This window comes from Dasypus novemcinctus, chromosome 5, assembly GCF_030445035.2.
Source record: "Dasypus novemcinctus isolate mDasNov1 chromosome 5, mDasNov1.1.hap2, whole genome shotgun sequence".
Lineage (NCBI taxonomy): Eukaryota > Metazoa > Chordata > Mammalia > Cingulata > Dasypodidae > Dasypus > Dasypus novemcinctus.
The window spans coordinates 62,375,795-62,390,048 of NC_080677.1; the positions used below are offsets into that span (position 1 = coordinate 62,375,795).

General features: G+C 36.4%; 1 long non-coding RNA gene across 1 annotated transcript; it reads right to left on the reverse strand.

The window, feature by feature from the left end:
• Positions 1-1,616: 1,616 nt before the first annotated feature.
• Positions 1,617-13,634, reverse strand: LOC139438926 (uncharacterized). Its single transcript, XR_011648755.1, has 2 exons — positions 13,575-13,634; positions 1,617-1,698 (listed from the first exon to the last, which is right to left on the reverse strand). It is a non-coding gene; the product is annotated as an uncharacterized lncRNA (long non-coding RNA).
• Positions 13,635-14,254: the final 620 nt, after the last annotated feature.

Sequence of the window (14,254 nt, forward strand, 5' to 3'; positions counted from 1 at the left end):
GCATCAGCACTGCGCATGAGCCAGCGCCACATGGATAAAGGAGGCCCAGGGTTTGAACTGCAGACTCCCCATGTGGTAGGTGGACGCCCCAGCCATTGGGCCAAGTCCGCTTCCCTCTAACTTTCTTTTGATTTGTGTTTTAAATTTGGAGCCTTTTTTGTATCATCTCATTTTAAATTTTTATTTGTCTCACTTTTTCCATTCTTTTTTTTTTCACTTCTTTTTGTATGTATATATATATGTTAGAAGATACTGGGAATTTAAAAACCTGGGGCCTTGTACATGGGAAGCAGGCACTCAGTCTCTGAACTACATCTGCTTCCTTGCATATATTAATATTTTTATTTGTTTTTTTTTAATCCATTTTGTCCCTCTACTAGCTTAGAAACTGTATGAACTACTTCTCTGATTCTTTTGTAGTTTATCTGAGACCCAGCTGTATTTCACCATTACAGCCTTTAATAGTGCTCAGTCCACCGTGCTGATGGACGAAGAAGTCAACTTAGACAGAATTGTAATAATAATACTCATAATAATATATTATTGGTCAACATTTATTGGTGATTTAAAATATTTTAGCTCTAATTCACTATGTATTTTCTTAAATTAAAGTCAGTGTCTTAAATATTCAGACTACAATCATCAAAATCTGGAAATTATCATTGACACAATGGTATTATATAATCTACGGACCTAATTCAGATTTTGCTAATTGTTATTGGGTACTTGTTAAATGCCAAGCACTGTTCTAACCTTTAAAGTAACCCTATTAAGTTTAGCAACTGTGAAGGTAGTCTTATAGGTCAGCTTTGCCTAAGCAATAGAGTAATCAGCTACTTAATCAAACACCAATCTAGGTGTTGCTGTGAAGATATTTTGTAGATCTGGTCAACATCTACAGTTAGTGACTTTAAGTAAAAATTACCCTTGAATACATGGGTGGGCCTCATCCAATCTGGGCTTTAAGAGCGAAAGCCTTAGAAGAAGAAATTCTGACTCAAGATTAGGACATCAACTCTTGACTGAGTTTCCAGCCTGTCCAACAGATTTTAAACTTGCCAACCCCACAATCACATGAGCTAATTCCGTAAAATAAATCTCTAATAAATCCTCTGCTATTTTTAATTGTATGAAGTTTTCACCTTTTTTATTTGAGAAATAAAAATATTTGAATCACCAACAGTATATTATAATTGATTCTTTCAAAATTTCATCAACACAGATTCTATTACTATCAACAATTAAATTAAATTTATCATTATAAGGAAGATTCTGCATATGGAACTTTTTTGTAACAATAAATATAAACAAAGTTGTAATTACAGTATTTATTTATTGTCTAGTAAAACTGATGAGAAAGTAGCAATGACTGTCACAATCCTTACGCTGTGTATAAATTTACATGTCAGATGCTTGAACATTCTATGTTAGTACCTCTTTAATGTTCAAGGGAAAGAATATTAAGATTGTTGTACTAGGTAAAAAAGGATTATTTTAAAGTTTTAAATTATTTTTTAACTAACCATAAAATCTTGTTTTAAAGGGCTTTTTCACCCATATGATATCAAATTATTGCACGTCATAATGTAAAAGTAATGACAAACTCTACAAAAATGTTCAATGGAATTTAAAATTTTAACTTGAGGAAATTTGGAAGTTCACTTGTTCTCAAAGGATGATTAAAATCCTGAAGGAAGCCTGAAAGAAAAAGGACACAGTCATTGGAAACATTATGCAATGTTCACTCTCAAATTTCATGTTCAGACTAGAAAGCTTAAGTTCAAGGCCCATTACATCAGTTTTTATAGACTTGTAATGTTTTCCAAATCACGGTCTATCCCTTGAAAAGTTGTACATGGATAGTAATGATTGTCAACTCAAATTAGTCACACACACTGGGGTAAATTGGAAAGGAAAAGCCTCTTCAATTACCCAAAGGAATATAAATGATTTATTTCCTTCTGCAGACTTAAAAGGGAATGAATTGAATGCTCAGGAAGGATAGCATTCACCCGCTCTGCACAAAGGTCAGAGAGCTCACTCAGCACAAATATTCCCAGAAAGGGTTCAACCTGACAGTAAAGAAACGATCTATTCCAAAAGTCATGTCAGCTCAACTTTTCATCTGCTAGAGAAAAAAACCTGTCAAATTCCATCTCTGTAAATAAGCAGCTGTTCCGTGGAATGATCCCCTCCAAAGTAAAATTCTTTCTGATATTCCCCAATTCAAACCTTCCACACCTCATTGGACTGTCTCTTTTTTGTCTCCCCTGACACTGTGCTTAGTGTCAATTTCATGTCTTTGCTCTTCTAGCTCAAATGCTCACTTCTAAAACATTCTCTACATCTTACATAGTCTTAAACCCAGCTGAAATCACATCCTCCCAGTCAAGTCTTCTAGTGCAATCCCAACTCCTTGTAATGGCCTGCAACGCCCTTTATAATCAGATCCCTATGCCTCTCTCCAATTCTGCCCCTTGCTCACTCCAGTCACACTGATCTTCTTCCAGATTCTCCAACAACCCATTCCTTCCCCCTGGCTGACTCCTTATCATATTTCGGGACTTAAGTTAACCCTCCCTGCACTCCCCCAGGGAAGAATTTTCTACTTACTTCAAGTAGGTTTCCCACCCTTATTTTTCCCAATTTCAACCCCTTTGTTTCTTTCCAGCAGTGTCACAATTTTTAATTATTTTCCTTGTCCCTTCACTTTTTTTTTGTCCCCTCACTAGAATATATAAACACCCTGAGGGCAGAGAGCTCTGCCTTCCTTGTTTATACAGTATTTCCAATCACTGGTACAAAGCAAAACCTCAAAAAATGCTTTCAATCAACTCTATTCCACCATGATCTACTCTTTCTAACTCCTGTTCTTATCAGATCTAAAGCAAACTGAATGTATCATTTGCTCAATTTTATCACCATTATTCAGGTCAACATGTATACCTACTACATGCCAGGAACTGTAAAGTGCTATAATAGCAGCTACTATTTACTGAGTGTTTATTATGTGCTAGACCCTGTTCTAGGATGAGGAAACAGACATAGAGGGACTAATAATGTGCCCTAGGCCTTAAACAGTAAGTGATGGAGCTGGGATACTACACGCTATTGAATAAAACAAAATTTCCACAATATGATTATTATCTCGAGAAGGAGGGAAAAAAAATGAGCTGAAATTTAAGAGGAAAGATATGACCTTCTCCCTCTGCTTAAGGGAGATCAGGAAAATTTGTTTGTAAGTGGTATTTAAGACGAGTTTTCAAAAGAAATTAGGATTTTGACAACTGAATACCATGGGTTCAGAATAAGAGGCTCATCAGAAAGAAAAAAAATTTAAAAAAGATACAGAGAAAAGAGATACCATATATATATATATATATATATACCAAAAGAGATACCATATATACCAAATAATAATCAAATTATTTGTTGTTCTATCTTTTGAGCCCAAATTGTACAGTTCCTTGACTATATCACAAAGGAGTTTATCTGTGGCTGAAAAAGCAGCAAAAACCCATTAAAGGTTTTAAAACAGCAATTTACCATGGCTATATTCTCCAAGTTATCATGTTGATACCACTTCCTTGTTCATTATCTATTTCTGGCAGCTATTCTCTCAGCAACTGCATTTCAAGTGTTTTGATGGCAGGCACCATTTCTTGCATATTAACTAGAGGAGTTTTGAAATCTGACTCTTGAAAATGTCAATAGGACAAAAAAGAAGAAAAGTCAGAGAAGATAAGCTAGAGGGGCTTGGCACTATGCCAGGTGATGGCAATAATAAAATATAGTCCTGGCCTTCAAAGAGCTTATATTCTGACACAATGATGAAATGATGGGTGGAAATTTTTATACTAGAGTAAATAAGTTAAAAGAAATACAAAGGGTTACAGCTCTAGAATATTGCTAAAGAATTTTTTTTAAATCAACTCCAATAGTTATTTAAATTATAATAGCATTTTTCAAAAGTGAGCAAACACATGGAGTTAATAGCTAGAATATAAGTCAACATAGAAAAGAATGTGTTTAGAGAATGGAAAGCTGAGGTTTAATCTTTGCAGAACTGGTAAAAAGTTGTTTGGAAATGTTTGGAAATGAATAGAAATGGTGAAAGCATATCATAGGATTTGTAATTAGTACTGTGAATATAAGGGTATGATAATGGCTTGTTTTTCATTGTTTTTTTTTTTTTTTGAGTAATGAAAATGCTCTAATATTGACTGAAGTGATGAATGCACTATCTGTGATTATACCAAATGTCACTGATTGTACACTTTAGATAAATTATATGGTTTGTGAACAAAAAGTAGGGTGGGTTGGGCAGGAATACTTCAAATGTAAGATATGCAATACAGTCAGTAGTAATACTTTTGACAATGCTCTTTCATAGTTTATTAAAAATATTTCACAATAATGCAAGTTATTTGTGATGGGGTGATATATGGGAGCCCCATTTGATGTTATACATGTTTGTTTTGTAAGGTCACAATTTTTACCGTACACTTATTGTTTATGTATGTTCATGTATGAATGATATAATTCAATAAATTGTTTTTAAAATTAAAAAGTGCTTATGCACAACTTTTGAAGACAAAGAACAGTAAATTTCTATGATAATGAGTGTTATATAATAAAAGGTTCTCACCAACACAATTCTTTACATGGAATAGTGGAAGGGCCACCTAAAACTTTATTAATGTGATCACCATAAATTCTCCCTGGGGAATAACACAACTCAGAATTTGCTTTTTATGTTCCCAGCCTGTGGCTTTATGTGATTGTGAAGAAAGTTAAGTACAATTGTTTCTTTTTCAGTAAGAATTACTTTCAATTCTCTTCTCACATTCCCACTACTCCCACTAGAAAATGTATCCAAAGTTCAAAATAACTAAACACACACACATGTATATACAACTAAAGTTTGAATTAAGAAAGGGATGAGGGAAGTGGATATAGCTCAAGCAACTGGGCTCCTGCCTACCACATGGGAGATTCTGGTTCAGATCCTGGTGCCTCCTAAAGAGGACAGCGTGGCAAGCTGACACAACAAGAGATACAGAAGAAAAAACAATGAGAGACACAACAAAGCAGGGAGCACATGTTCCCGGGATCTCCTAAAGAAGGCAGTGAGCTGATGCCATGGGCAAGTGTGGCAAGCTGGTGGAACAAAATGACACAAGAGATATGGGGAGGAAAAACATGATGAGAGACACAACAAAGCAGGGAGTGGAGGTGGCTCAAGCAATTAGGAACCCCCCCCACTTCCCATATCAGAGATCCTGGGTTTGGCTCCCAGTGACTACTAAAGAAACAAGGAAGATGAACAGACACAGCAAGTGAAAGACAACAAGGGGGTGGGGAGAAATAAAGAAATAAAATCTTTTAAAAAACGAAAAAGAAAAGGCTAAATTAAAAGTGTGTACATGCTAATTTTTTTAAAAGTGTGTGCACAATTCTCCCCTATTTATCCTATTAAACATACATATTTTTTCCCATTCATTCATATCAAAAAGCCTGACACTCATTTACAAGTCCAGGCACTAGAAATAAAATTTTTAACAACGGTCTTATTCAAAACTGCTACAACAGAATCATAAGGAGACATTTGCCTCATTTTTGTTTTTAGTTGATACGTACGATGAACTGGAGACCTGGAGTCACAGAAATGTGGACTTTAACAATGCCTTAGAACACATCTAATGGACGGATGGCCAGTACTGTAGTCCCCACTCCCTCCCCATAGGGCAGATATTGCAAATAGATCACAGAGGTCCTTCCCACCCTCCCTGGGCCTTGCTCACTTGATGCTCCAGGCAAAAACTACCTTCTAAGAACAAACATTGTGTATCACCTTTCTCCTAGTATATAAAATGTACCCTGCAATTCAAGGCACTTTGGAAAGCTACAATCTATTTACAGCTACCAGAGTACCTATTTAGCAAAATACTTCTTAGTACTCTGAAACATATCTTCATAATTTGAAAGCCTTACTGCAGTTCACAAAATTGACTACTAGTATGAACAGTTTTTGCTTGCTCACCTCTTTCTTATGCCTGTGCCCTTGACACTTTCCCTCCACTTACCCTGTGAGCCATTCCCTCAGCTTCTTGGAGGGAGAAACCACAACCTCCCACCCTAGAATAGAGCCATCCTGATGGATCAATCCTGGCCTCCTGCTGTTCTCTCTATATTCTCCAGGCTTCATGTAGACAGTTTCCTTATTTAGGTTTGCAGCCCAGACTTCTCCAGCTCCAGACCCACCATCCCAACTCTTGGTTGGATTTTCTACATGGATGTCATCCTATTATCACAAACTCAACATGACCAAAATGAAAATTTCAACCTCCTCACCAAAATTTGTTTGTCACTCCTTGTAGCAATTTGATATTATTGATGAATTCCAAAAAGAAATATTGGATTATGTTTGTAAGTTGATCTTTTTCTCTGGGCAAATTAGATTATGTTGGATTCATAGGTTTACTTGATTAAATAATTATGTAAACCTCTTGTGCCAGTAGGGTGTTGAGTCCCCACCCTTTGGTGGGTGGGGACTCAGAAAAAAGGCATGGCAAAGGACAGAGTTAAGGGCTTTTAATGTTGGAGTTTTGATGTTGGAGTCTGATGCTGAAGCTGGAGCCCCAGGGAGAGAGAAACAGAGCCATTTGCCTGATAGTCTATAGCTGAGCTTGTGGAGGAAACAGAGGAGCTGAACCCAGAGGAACCCAGGAAGCCTGAACCCTTGCAGTCGGCAGCTATCTTGCTCCAACACGTGGAAATAGACTTTGGTGAGGGAAGTAACTTGTGCTTTATGGCCTGGTGTCTGTAAGCTCCCACCCCAAATAAATACCCTTTATAAAAACCAATGAATTTCTGGTATTTTGCATCAGCACCCCTTTGACTGACGAATGCACTCCTCATGTGTCCCTTCTTTATGGCAATGCTCTTCCAATCACCCAAGCTGGAAACCTTGGGATCTCCTTCATCTCCTTTTCACTCTGTACTTATAAATACTTCCCTGGGCTGTGAATTTTAACTCTGAAATACCATTCAATTCTGTCCACTCCTACCAATTTCCAGTGCTACCACCTAGTTAGGGCTTTCACCAGAGCTCACTGTACTGCCTGGCCCTTTTCTCTTAACTGGTCTTCCTGCCTGGATCTCTGTCTTCAAACCTTCCGCCCATCTCACCTCTGTGTCCAGCACTCCCAGTAACACTGAAAAGGTAGGTTTCCTTACAGATGTGATTTTGCTTCCCCCCACCCCTGCTTTAAAATGCCTTCACTTTGCTTCAGAATAGTCTCTACCTTACCTTTAAAATAAACTCCAAAGTCCTAAGTGGGGATCTCAAGGGTCTCCACCAATAAGAACTGGGTGCCTTTCTCAGCACATGTTAGGATGAAAAGCCTGGACCCTGGAGCCAGTTTGCCCAGGTTTGTGACATTGAGCAGGGCCACTGCACATACTAGTGTGGCTGAGGAGCCCCACATGAGGCACCTGGCTGAGAGGAGAATGGGAGTGGAAGCATGGCCCATGCACAGGGCTGCCACAGGCTTAGAGGTAAGGGTGTCGTGTTCTATTCCACATAAAGGCAATCAAGGGCTTGGTTTCCTTATCTATAAAATACCGCTACTACTAGGACCTAACTCATGGCATTCTTAGAACAGTGCCAGGCATATAAATTATAAATATGAGCCAGCTGTTAATCCTTCAATATCATCTTTCCTGTTCCTTATAATTTAAATAAACAGTAGCATTCATTTACTATTACGCATGTATAATCTGTGCTTTTCTATCTTCATGACTTTCATTGCTTATTCTGCCTCATCTCCTCCCCAGCAGCTCCCATTTTTGCCTACTGATATCCTGCTCAATCTTCCAGATCAGTTGAAATGCTATTATTGCATCCAGTAAGCCTTACTTATGAGTTCTCTAGACTTTAACTCGACTCTGGCATCTATGGACCTCTACTGTGGACCTGACTAGACTGTATTTTCTACTATCTATACAGTACATGTACTTATCTCAAGGTTTTATCTTCCTTGGGAGATTCTTTTTTCCCCTTGAGGTACTGGGGCTGGGGATTGAACCCCAGACTTTGTATGTGGGAAGCTGGCACACAATCGCTAAGCCCCTCAGTTGTTTTTTTCGCATTTGCTCACTTTTGTTTTGTTTGCTTGTTGTTTGTTTTCTTGTTTTTAGAGGTACCAGGAACTGAATCCGGGACCTCCCATATGGGAAGCAGGCATTCAACCTCTTAAGGCACATTGACTCCCCAGAGATTTTTAAGCTTCTTAAGAGCAAGCACTCTGTAGGGTTTTTCACTTAAGTTCCCACAGTGCCTACAGGATTACAGTGACATAATGAGCTCATAACAGAAGAATTTATTGAGCACCCACTATGAACAATATGCTATATAAAGTGCTTTACAAACGGTATTTAAATTACTTGTCACGCAACTTGTGTAGTAGGATTATTACCTTTTTTATGCAGGAAAATTAAGATTTAGGTAGTTTAAGTAAGTTGTTTAGTGGTAAATAGTTAAAAAGTGGGGGGCAGAGACTTGAACCTAGATCTTGCTGGTCACAGACGGAGCTCTTCCTAGTGATGCTGATACCTTCCCCTACTCAACAGCCACCATCTAGTGATTGCATCTTATATTCGGGGAGCTTTTCCTACATTATACCTTAGCTTCCTTGCAAAGTAATTAGCATCTCCATTTTACATATGAGGAAATCAAGATTCAGAGAAGTAAAGTAATTTATCTTAGATCTCAATTTGTCAATTCCAAAGGCAACTTTTAAACCCATCTCCAGAAACCATACGCACAAGAAGCAGTGCCTTAAGAAAAATGTTATTGTCTTTACTGTTATTATTATTCACAGGGTATCATCTGTGCAGTTCTATTTAATTTAGAAACATTTTTGATGGAAACTATCACTAGATAATCTCAGAGAAGAAATGTTATTTATTTCTTATATTTTGGTCAATTTTTGTCTTTATATATTGCCTATTTAATCCTATTTATTATAAGTAATTTAGTAAAAACATGCTTGCTCTTCTAATAATTCAATTGATTTTTACATAAAAATGATTTTAATATTAAAATAAAAAGATAGAATTATTAGGATACTTCTTGTTATTAAATTCTAACTATTTCCATTGCTCTATACATGGAACAATACAAGTGGGTTTTCCATTTGTGCTCGTATGAATGGTTTATATAAACAATTGCTTATACACAAATAGGCCAGGGATAGACTAAGGAATTCATGTTTATTACTTATTATTAATTTCACCAGATCATTCAGTTTCACCCGGAACTTCTATTGCATTCAAATTATATGAAGGTCAGGATAAATCCTACACCTAGAGAAATAAGTAGGCACTGATATGAATACCAAAATAAATCTTGAACTAAATATCATGCATAAAGAGAAGCAAATAAAAGGGAAGATGCAGGATCAGAATTAACATTTTATTTATTTTTTAATATAAGGATATTATTTTGAGAAGGGGAAAATTTGGAATGGGTGTTGGAGTTTACCAAAAATTAATCTGACTTATTTAAGAGAAAACGGTGCTCAAATATCATACTGACATGAATGCAGCAATTACCAAGGTAATTAGAAGATACTTAAAATATAGATATTATTTAAAGTTATTTGAATATCATTATTAGATTTTGCCAATGGTCACTATTTGGAAAATTCCTATTGGTTTTGAGTGAAATAGAAAAAAATTAACAAAACCAAAATCTTCCCAAGCAACGAAATAACTCCAAAAGAACATCTCTCATTATAAAAACACTAGTTTTTACACTAGTTCCCAGAGGGTTCTGAGTAGAGCTAGAGACACTTGCAATGCATTATAAATGTGTAATTACCATTTAAATGGAGGGAGAAAAGCTGGTGAGTGAAATGAGAAAAAGGCATTTTCTTACAGCCAACTAGAAACTGGCATTTCAGACAATGATCATCTAATCTAAAGAATTAGGTTAACAAAGCTATTGTCATTCTGCCACTCATCCCCTCCCTGTAATGTGGCGCTCTCTTCTCCACCAGGAGGAAGAACAGGTTAAGTCTTTATCCTGGATTTTCAGTCACAATTTGATCATTAGGCTCTGGCACGTTCAATATATAATTTAACAGTATATATTTACTAAAAGACAATTAAGAGACATAGAGTCCTTTTCCTAATTCTCCTTTTTAAATTACTTGGGTACTTGATTTATAAGATGAGATGAAATTCTGAAGTAAATTGCTATTGGTTGTACAATCATGAGGGTGAGGGGCATCTCGTTCAACCTACAGTCCAATGAAGGCTTTTGCATCCTGCTTGTGGGTTTGACAGGGCAGCAACTCGGATGTGGAGAATATTGCCTTATTCCAAAGTATCATTTAATATAATTTTCACATGAATGAAATTATTGTGTAAAAGAATTTGAAACTCTGGAAAAGTATCAAATTTATTCTCCTTGGAAAGCTGCATAATCCCTGATCTAAACTGTTCCATCTCATTGTTTAGGTGGCAAGTATATTCTCTGGCCACAATGTTCTACTGCCCGTTAGATCTGTTTTCTACTTCACCAAGACATCCTGTTTTCAGTTATCTCCTTTCCCTAGTAAATCTGCCATCTTCTATTAACTTATCTTTTCCTTCTCAGTCACGATTACAATTAATCCCATTGCAAATTTATTTAACCTGAATATAAGAGGTCCCTATGTGACCCAGTCATTGCATGGGGTCAATCCCGAGAAAGATTGATTCAATAATAATGAAAAGATACAGTGGAAAGAAATTTAATATTTATTTAGACTCTAAAGAAAGTGCTAAGGAGACAAGGGGGAGGAGGATTTTCTTAATGAATAGTAAAGCATCTTTGAAGTCCTATATCTTCATAGTCATTACTGTCAATTGCCCCCCAGACCAATGGCAGCTGTGGAGATGTGCTGCCCAGCTCTCCCCTTCAGGAACAAGGCACTCATCTCTCCAGCTGCCAGGCCCTCTTTGAGACATGCTCTCAGCCAAAGGGAGCCACCTCACTCAAAATAATTCCTCCTTCTTGGGGGCATCCCACATCTAATGATGGCTGATACGGGGATTTTGACTCCCTTGCCTCAACTGCGGCTATATTACAATTCAACTTTTTCCTCTGCCTAAGCCTCTTTCTCTCCCTTCCATGTGTTATTCTTGAGAGCACTGCCTAATAAAACTCCTGCATATAAAGCTCTTAGAGCCTGTTTCCCAGGGAACCCAATGTATGACTGCTGCCCTCTTCAAACTCTCTCCATTTATATCGCCCAAAGAGAAACTCCCCCAAACAAAAGACTTTCTAGTTCTTTATTTCTCCCTTCCCATTTTTATTTCCTGACATTTTGAGGTCAATTCCTTTTCTCTCAATAGAATTCACTAGTTTTTCTTTAAATTTACTAATTTTAATTCATAATTCTATAACCTGTGTTAGTGTGTTTCAATGCCTTATTCTAAGCCTTCAAAATATTCCCTTATGGAAGACAGTTTTGGAATATTAGGAAAATATCTTATACCATTGAGATCTCTCCTGGTAAGGCTATGCTTCTAAAAAGGAAAAAAGAAAAAGTAAAACAAGGTGAAACAAATTAGAAGGAAATCATTGCAAGTTCATGAATTATTTTGCATGCATCACCTCTAAAAATTCTAGAATGATAATCTCCAGAGACGGATGTTTAAGTGTGAATTTTCTAGCACTGGCACAAGTTAGAACAAATGGCTTATCTTAATTCTACTTGACCTTGAAATTAAGAAAAATTGGAAACAAAAGGAATAATATGAGGTGAGTGACAGGCATTATCATGATCAGATATTAAAACAATTTATATATCCCCCATAATTAAAGCAATGTGGTATCAGGGAGTGATCAGCCAGACAGACCAATAACATCAAATAGAAAGTACAGAAATATACTCAAAAGCATATGGAAATTTAATCTGTGAAAAAGGTTCCATCTCATATGACTAGTGTAAAGACAGGCTTTTAAAATAAATTGGATTGGGACAACTGGATAGCCATTTGGGAAAAGATAAAATTAGATCTGAATCTCATACCACACACCACAGTTAGTTCCAAATGGATCATAGAGCTAAATGTTAAAAAAAATAAAACCGTTTCAGATTATTTCCTTAAGATAAATTCTCAAAAGTGACATTATTGGGCTGAAGAATGAAAAAATTTTAAGGTTCTTGATGCATGTTAGCAAACTACTTTTTAGAATTTTTTTGAATTAACTTATTATTCCCATATGTAGTATATGACTGTGCCCTATTTTTTTGTTTAGTCAGGAAATGTTTATTCTCTTTTTTAAAAATAGTTAATTATTTAAGATAATCTAAGTGTATAAAGTATAGCTTAAATTTTAGGGTCACTCATTCTCCCCAGCTCCTTTAAGGCTCTGTTATCAGAGTCAAATATTTTTGTAAAATTCACAAAAGAAGATTAAAAAAATTTTTTTTTCTTAAAGAAGGCCCCCTAAATTGCATAGGCTTCAGGCGCCACAAAACCTCCTGGCTCCTGATCATTATATTGGCTTAAACCATATAAAATTGCCCATTTAGTGTGTCATAAGGGACAAATATCAGAAATTTCATATGGTTCACCTAATACATCTAATTTTGGTGATTTATGCAAGTGTTTCTATAAGGAAAAAATCTCAAATGATGGAATTACTGGGTCAAAAAGTATCAAAAAAATCAAATTTTAATAGATTTTGCCAGATTGCCTTCTAAAAGGTTTATATAAATGCCCATTTTCTTCAACAACAAATAAATGTGCATATTTCTCTTATAACAGTGGGTGTTAACTAGCGAGACTGCAGGGGAGTCCTGATTTAAACTTGTTCTTCCAGGTAATTATTCATAGTGCCATCTTTCACTCTCAGAAGGGTCCAGTTTGAATGATAAATGGTCACCACAGTATTACCACCGATCTTTTAAATATAGATACCCTCTCTCTCCTTGGAGATCATTCTAGCCCCTAGAGATACTGCAGGCTTCTGGGAAGCACTAGCATTTCCCGATGCTGCCTCATATTAACCTGCACTGACTCTTGAGGAGCGGCAGAATTCTGGGGCATGCCTAAGGACTCCTTTTTGTGCAGGCAGTTAGTTGAAGGAGGTAACAAGTAGCAATTGACACTTATTGAGGACTTACCAAGTGCCTGGGACAATTCTAAAAATGTTACTTGTAAAATCTCATTTTGTCCTCAGAGCCAACCGATGATTTAGTCACTATTATTAATAATATTAACAAATGAGGAAACTAATGTGCAAAAAGGTTAAGCTAATTTTCCAATAGGACATTCCTAGTAAGTGGAAAAGCCCAGATTTCAAACCAGGCAATTTGACTCAGGAATTGTTATTTCTCCATTTTCTACAGCTTTCTTGGATATATGTCTCCAGGCTCTGAGAATCTTTTTATTTCAAAGACTTGCTTTCCATTTTCTTTCTTAGTAATTCTGATTACATTTCTGAGAAGTTACTTAATAGGAAGGGAAACAGAGCATGCAGAAAATTCATGAAATATAATTTGGAACCTTACCATTGAAGAAACTTCTTTTTCTCTCTGGAAGATCTTTCTTTCCAGTTATCCATCACATACTATGAGAAGAGAAAATAAATTTATCTATTCCAATGCTTTCTCAGAAAGGTCAATGAAGATTTACATAATTTTTTAAAATGTCAAATACACAAAATATTTACAAAAATTAAAGGATTTCTATTCTGAGATTTTAATATTGCCTATATTTTAATATTTAGGGCTCAAGTATCTTAAGGTAGTATTAACCTGAATGTATTTGAGAAAGAGGAAATGAGAGTATGAATTTGACAAAGAGGAAAAATAAAATATTTGTGGGTGCTCACAAGACTAGCTACCTCTAGAGCAAAAAAACACCCGTGGATGCTGAATGAACCCCTAATCCCAGCAAATCTTCTGAATTCATTTTCTTGAAAAGAAGAGTGGACCAGCAGGGGTGATGTTACCATCACTCCTGGACAATGACTCTGTGTGGGGGAGCATTGTGCTCAAAGAACACACGGTGTGTTTTACAGGCTCCATATTTTCCTATTCCACGTGTCAGAGGTTTGCTTATACTATGTCTAGCATGAACACTCAATCCAAATAGGTCACCAGGAATGTCCCCATTTGTAAGACCAAAGGGCACCCATGACTCCCTCTCCTTCCATGTTCAGACCCAACTCCCTTGAGCTCTATGACAC